Source organism: Cupressus sempervirens, chromosome 10 (genome assembly GCF_028749045.1).
Source record: "Cupressus sempervirens isolate cs-2001-9-10 chromosome 10, ASM2874904v1, whole genome shotgun sequence".
NCBI lineage: Eukaryota > Viridiplantae > Streptophyta > Pinopsida > Cupressales > Cupressaceae > Cupressus > Cupressus sempervirens.
This window is the reverse complement of record NC_143127.1, coordinates 365,151,082-365,158,490: the sequence shown is the minus strand read 5'-3', so window position 1 is coordinate 365,158,490 and position 7,409 is coordinate 365,151,082. Positions and strand designations below refer to the sequence as shown.

At 29.8% G+C, this 7,409-nt stretch overlaps 2 non-coding genes across 2 annotated transcripts; both read right to left on the bottom strand.

The window, feature by feature from the left end:
- Window positions 1–2,441: 2,441 nt before the first annotated feature.
- Window positions 2,442–2,514, bottom strand: TRNAE-CUC (transfer RNA glutamic acid (anticodon CUC)). The gene has a single exon. It is a non-coding gene; the product is annotated as a tRNA-Glu (tRNA).
- A 3,516-nt stretch (window positions 2,515–6,030) lies between these two features.
- Window positions 6,031–6,113, bottom strand: TRNAL-UAA (transfer RNA leucine (anticodon UAA)). The gene has a single exon. It is a non-coding gene; the product is annotated as a tRNA-Leu (tRNA).
- Between the last annotated feature and the right edge of the window lie 1,296 nt (window positions 6,114–7,409).

Below are 7,409 nucleotides of genomic sequence, written 5' to 3'. Positions count from 1 at the left end.
GAGATGAAGGACTTCATTTCTTGTTGAAATTCTATGTAGCTTTTAGCTCTTAAGTATTAATTCATTTTATTAAGTTCTGTTATGGTTATAACTGCTAGAGTATCCTCTGGTTGTCGATTGTGATTCAGTAGGTATTTCTTCGGCCTATACGGATGGTATGGATCTCTTTATTGGATTAATGATTTCTTAAGTGGGAAGGTTGTCTAATTGAATTCCTCTTGTCGATAAGAGTTCTTTGTTTATATCGTGATATTCAATGAATGCTCAGTTTGGTCCCTTGGTTTTCTCTTAAAATCTTGAATACTGCCAGATACCGGGCTAGGAGTATTATCATTAATGAATCTCAGAATGTTGTATTTGTTTGTTTGCTATTTCATCATTTGTTCCATTCGATCCTGGTATGACTTTACTCGGTGTGGTTGTGTTTTTCTTGGAAGCAGGGGTCTGGACTGGATTCATGGTCATTCCTCTGTTTTTGCGCTTCTCAGCTATCTGTCATTAACCCTTCCCGAGATTGTCTCTTTCATGTACTATCGGTTTTATTTCTTTTAGTTATATTGTGTCCTATATTGTGTGTTTCATTAATCCTCTTTAGTGATTATTAATTTGCTTGCCTAATTATATAGGATCTCAACTTGCTCGATTTCGAGTAATTTGTCGTATCATTATTGCTTTCTTCAGATTGGAACTCATATTAAGGTTAATTTTAGTATGCAGGGATATCTCTTATTATGTTCCAATATGGTAAAGTAGGGAGCATCTTATCACATTTTGGTTCTCATATAGTCTCTCATAGTTTCCTCTTGTCTATTATATCGTATTGCTTTGTATTTGTCTCATTTCATGGGAGGTTGCTTCCTTTCCTACCCCTCAGATGGTGTATCATAAACTTGTATCCCTAATTCTAACTTTTTAACATGTTTAGCTGGTTGGCAGCCACACTCAAACATCAGATTCTCCTCGTCGATGAATCTATGGACTAAAACCTTTTGAAAGCAGTGTTGGATTTTCAAATGAAGATGTTATCATCAGGGGTATAACCCCTTTATTGATTGCATTTTTGTATACATAATATATACATAGATTTAGTTCACTGGGGTATGCCCCTTTTATTTTGTAATAATATAGGACATCTGTCCCGGGCAAGACTGGAGGTTTTCTTCTCTATTCTTTTCTACTAGTGCCTGTTTGAACGGAGCAAGCTTTTGTAAATTTTCATTTCAATTAATAATAAAATTATCATGGCCTTGGCCGTTTACCAATCAAAAATAAATAAATAAATATTATACTGACATAGTTGGAAACTTTAAATACATTTCAAAATTTAGCATATTTTTACTATAAATACAGTTGCAAATTTAACATGTTTTTAAATTTAATTTATAAATGTTTTCAGCTTTACATCTTTATTGTCTAATCAACATACTAATTTAGCAAACTACAGGTACTTTGTCATTCCCGACGTTTGAATTTTAATAATAATGGTGTGCTCAATTAAAATTATGGTTTGATATGAGATGATCACTGAACGCCTAATGTTGTACGAATGTATAGTTGTGGAATTAATTGAATATAGTAAGCACTTGCATCAAGAAGCCGCTTCCTTCATTCACATCTACCATCGGGACAAGAGAAATGTTTGGACTCCAACTGGCCCTTTCTTAGAAGAGCAATAAATTTGATCTTATCTTCTATTGTTTCTTTCTTATTTTTTGCTTTTAAAAATTAAAATAACCCCTAGGAAAAATGCATTTGGCCAATGAAATAAAATGAATTATTTCTTAGAATTTGATTTTAAAAATATTTGCATCAGAACGTTAGAATAGAAATTATACTTGTCATCTCAATAAATTAGAGGGGGTCTAATGAAAACATTAGTTACCTAACTATAAATAGATAGGGACTAATAATGAACTCTAAACAAAGAGTCTAGATGCATGTGCATTCCATTTGTAAACCTTTAACAAGGTTAAAATTACATAACATTGATTCAATCCTCTCACCCACTCTGAGTGTTTCTTAATACCAACAAACCAATGCATCCCAATATTACTCCAACTCAAACATACAAACCTTGAAGTTTCTTCCAACATGTTCCTCATATTTCATAGAAACAAATAATTAAGCTGAGAGGCTTTCTACAGTGGCAACAATCTTCAATGTAAACATTTTCCATTTTGAAAAAAATTTGACATTCATTTACATGTCAGAAAGCAAAATAGAAGTAGACTAAATATAATTATAATTAAAATCGTGAAAATTGTAGAGAGGAAATGGAAGTAAAAATGAGGAAGATCAAGAGTCTCAAATCATTCCCTCACACCTCTTAGACTCACATAAATATGTGATGATGAAAATTATGGAATAAAGAAACACAAACATAGCAATCTGTCGTCGTAGCATTGTAAGAGCTTTGCGTTGTTGAGGAATTGTCAAAATATTTCCGTTGCCGGGACTTGAACCCGGGTCTCTCGGGTGAGAGCCGAGTATCCTAACCAACTAGACTACAACGGATTGTTGAAAAAATCTAAACCAAACAAAATTAAAACCTATATCTCACATTCTAAACCAAATACTAAGAAATTATTGCATGTAGCTATATTTGAAGAATTATTAGAATACAATTGACGCATTTGCCGTCTCAAAGGCTTGAGAGGTGAGAATGACTTTTTAAAGTTATTTTTATTAGTACTTAGTTAACTTGGTTTGAAATAATATTATCTAATGAAAACTATTTTGTCGTTGTTCTTAATTTATCTGTTTTTTAATTTTTATTTTAAAGAGATCTTCAGTTTTGGAATGGTTTATAATTATTTATTTTATTAAGAGATAGATTATAGTTACATTCTTTATAGTTACAGTGTAAATTATAAAGAGTGTTCAATTTAATTTGTGAAGATGGTGTTATTACTTTTTTAATATCTTGTAGTCTATTATTTTAAATCTATTTGGTCTCTAGATTATGAGAAGAAGAATGTTTTATTTGATATAAAATCAACTAATTAGAAAAGAAGAGAGAACATGTATTCTCCCCTCATTATACAATTTATTATAGTGACGGTGGATATTCTGAAAAAATAATGATGAATATTTAAGAACATTGAACATTATTCTTCCCATTGTGAATAAACAAAACCTACCAATTTACATTTGTAAAAATTATTCTCGTTCCTTTATAAAATATGGAAGAAAGATCACGATATATGATGCTTTTATTATTTATAAAAAGTCAAAACAAATTTAGTTCCCATAGAAAGTTGAATGGTTTGAAAATCAAAAACCAATAATGAGTAATCAGAATAAAAAATAGATAGTTCATATTTATAATTAATCATTAATCCTCCTCATCAATTTTGCAATCCTTTGATTATGTTCTTAGTTGCTTAATATTGCTTATATAGTCTTGGTTATGATTAAAACTATTAAGATCAAGACTTGTCAAGTCTTCATAAATCTCATATTTTTTAATCTTGTGAGATTTATCATGAAACTTGTTAAGAGTTTATCAAGTCACCTTAAAGTATTACGTAGTTCTAGATTTCAAGAGGAAGTTGTAAATCAAAAGACACTAAAGATAGAAATGCAACTATTTTTCAATATTCATATTTCACACCATCTTTGTGTTAGCATTAGTAGGTTATAGTTTCTTTTATATATCTTGTACCTCCTTTTTCTATTATATAGTTTCATACTAATATATCTCATATTTTTTAATCTTGTGAGATTTACCATGAAACTTGTTAAGAGTTTATCAAGTCACCTTAAAGTATTATGTAGTTCCAGATTTCAAGATGAAGTTGTAAATCAAAAGACACTAAAGATAGAAATGCAACTATTTTTCAATAGTCATATTTCACACCATCTTTATGTTAGCATTAGTAGGTTATAGTTTCTTTTATATATCTTGTACCACCTTTTTCTATTATATAGTTTCATACTAATATATCTCATATTTTTTTAATCTTGTGAGATTTACCATGAAACTTGTTAAGAGTTTATCAAGTCACCTTAAAGTATTATGTAGTTCCAGATTTCAAGATGAAGTTGTAAATCAAAAGACACTAAAGATAGAAATGCAACTATTTTTCAATATTCATATTTCACACCATCTTTATGTTAGCATTAGTAGGTTATAATTTCTTTTATATATCTTGTACCACCATGAGGCACAATTATATAGATTTGTAGATTAGAATTTGATTTATTTATTTGGATCGGTAATGGACCGAACGAACCCAAGGCCTCTCCGATGAGAGCCTCACAAGTTACCATTGTGCTATATGGCTCTTGCCTAAGATCAGAAGTTGAGTTTTACTCATTGTAGGAACACAAAAAGTAAAAGTAAACAATTAAAAAATTCCTTCCTAAATTTACTCTTCTAATGATCTCCTTGGCAATATACAATCTTGGTACTTAATATTTGGTCTGATTATAGATATCTCTTGCCAAACAAGCAAAGTGGTATTAATCATAGTACTTTTGCAAATTTTGAATTATATTTGCTTGATAGAACAGAACAAATTATAAAATCTCAGTGAAGAGTACATGAAAAATTTGTGTGCTTTCAAAAAAATTACCATATAAACCTGAACTAAACGATATAGGTTCATCTACACCACTATAAAGTTCTCAAGATTTTACCTCAACTCAAGAATATTTCTTGAGAAAAGGATACAACATGATTGAGAACTATGGCTATAAAGTTGAAGTGTAAAAATGCTAGTGGTAACTACACCTTCCATATATCAATGAAATATGCTTCAATTGATTGAGGCATATGGTTGTAAAGTTGAAATGTGAAAATGCTATTGGTGGCTTTATATTCCATATATCAATGAAATATGCTTCAATGTCAAAACTCCATCTATTTAGTATAACCAAATTTCTATGTATGCAAAACTACCTTGTAGAAGACAAAACTTTCTCTTTATTAGGTGAAAGTGGCTTGGAGAGATGTTCATAAAGACACAGAGTTTTAAAAATTTCCACCATGTAATAAGCTATAGTTGGGATTGATGGTGATCATGAATACAATAGTGGTGGTGCTTATAAGGTTTTTTTTGTAATGATGTTATGGAAGCTCGGTTGGCTAAATATTCCCTGTTGCAAGGGGTTGGTCACGGATTCTAGTCCCCCCCGTCCTCATGGTACCGGTGGGCGTGTCGCACCAGTGCTACCGGTCACGTTAAAAAGTTTACCAGGCGCACTACAGTTTATAGGGGGGCCATGTTGTACCGATTCCTGTAGTCTAAAAAAAAAATAAAAAAAATCCTTTCGATACAGTTAATCACTTGGGTCTTACACTAACAAGTACCATGTATGGGTTCTACAGATACAAAATATCCCACGAACCCTAGAAATTATAAATACTTTTAAAAAGAATTCAAGAAAAAGTATTACTTTGAAAAAATCATAGTTGATCTTTACATTCTTTGGCCTACTACATATAATGGTTTAACCAAATTAGATCTAAACATCCATCAGATGTGGCATGCATTTCCCAACTTCAAACACATAAAAAGATAAAGCTAGTTATCTCAAACATCTTGAGCTCAATAATAAAGCTAGACTTATTAAAAAAAAATTCCAAAAAATCTATAGCATACCATGCAAGATTTAATTTTAGAGATAGTCACTTATTAGTGAGAAGCTTCAAAGAAAGGACATGAGAGATCCAAAAAGAAATAATTATTTTATTTAATTAACAGTGTGTATATTTATAGAATGAACAATAGATATAAAAAAGTACTTGTATTAAATATAATATTTTATTATACAAATAATTATAATAAACTTCTATATAATTTTTAATTGATTTAATTAAATAATTAATTTGATATGAAAATATAAAGAATACACCAAGATTTCACAAAATATGTTCCATAATTTTCATAACTGAACTTAAAAGCATGCAGTCTTGCAATTTATTTATAATTTTGATTCTTGATGTTTTGTACAATGCTCATTGTACTCTTCAAGAAAAGTGAGATAAAAGTTTCTTGAATAAAAACTTCATTTGGCTTCAAAATTTGCTGGCTGTGGGGTTCGAACCCACGCGCACTTCTGTGCAGAAGATCTTAAGTCTTCCCCCTTAACCACTCGGGCAAACCAGCCGTACAGCTTTTGTTTACTATTATACATCTATACCCTAAATGGTAGCAGTTGTGGAAGGTCAAAATCCCGGAAATATATTAAAGAAAGGGTTAAATGTTAATTTAAGCGACCAGCAACAATTCGTCTCTAAATGTACTACGTGGTATATAGGATTTTTATTCATATTTTAGGGAGATTGAGATAACATTTTTCCATTGCCATTTATTATTATTTTTGGGTCAATTATTCTTTTATATAAGTGGTGAATATAAAGTTGAAATTAAAGATTCAAATTATATATATTTAATTTGATAATAAAGAAACATGAAATTTATTGTTGTATTGTTTGATTTATGATTTTGATCATGTATTAGTGTTTTTTTGGGGATGGGTAGAGGTCGAAGTTAAGGTTAATTATTATTATTTGTTGTGATTAATAATTTCAATTATTAGTTAAGCTTAAGTAGCTTCAAACCCAAGACCTCCCAATTAAGAGGCTTGTAATTTACCATTGTGTTGTAGGCTCTTGTCTAATCATGTATTAGTTTTTTTATTTAAATAGAATGTGTACCAAATATTTTTAAGTTATTATTAGAACTTATTTTGATTATATCACATTTATTATGTTATTTAAAATAGATGTTTACTATATAAGTGACTTTTTATGACTACAACGTTCAATTTTAAATCTTTCATTATGGTTAGTTGATTCAAGATTATGTCATGATCAATCAGACTCAAAAATTTATTATTAGGATTAAACATGATGCATGTTAAGATTAATCATAATTTGTGTCAACAATCTTAGTAATACATTTTTGTTTGTTTGTTTTTTATTGTCTAATTGTTTTAAGATATTCTTGGATGAAATAACTTGTACTTGCTCCCCTTTGTAAGGGAATATTTCATATTATTGAAACTCTTAGAGCTTTATATGGAAGCTATGAGAAACATTTAATAACAAAGGTAGGAAATTACAACCTTGCTAAGATTTTTTATGTTTTGATTCTAGTACCCTCCCACTTTAAGATGATAGTGAACTATGATGCATGATTTCTTAGAACATTCTTCTCGGCTTTCAATGTTGGACTAGACATTTTGAAGATTTTAATGCCTACGTCTTATTATGCTATTTCGTGTAGAATTTCCAATTGTTTCATTTCTCTTGTGGTTTTTCTTGAATATTTTGTTGATTTCACTAGACATTTCCATTCTTTTGACAATTAGATTTGAATCTAGTTAACTTATAAAAAGGACATACTTTGGCATATATTTTATATTAATTTAAAGAGACTCTAGATATCCACATTTAAAAA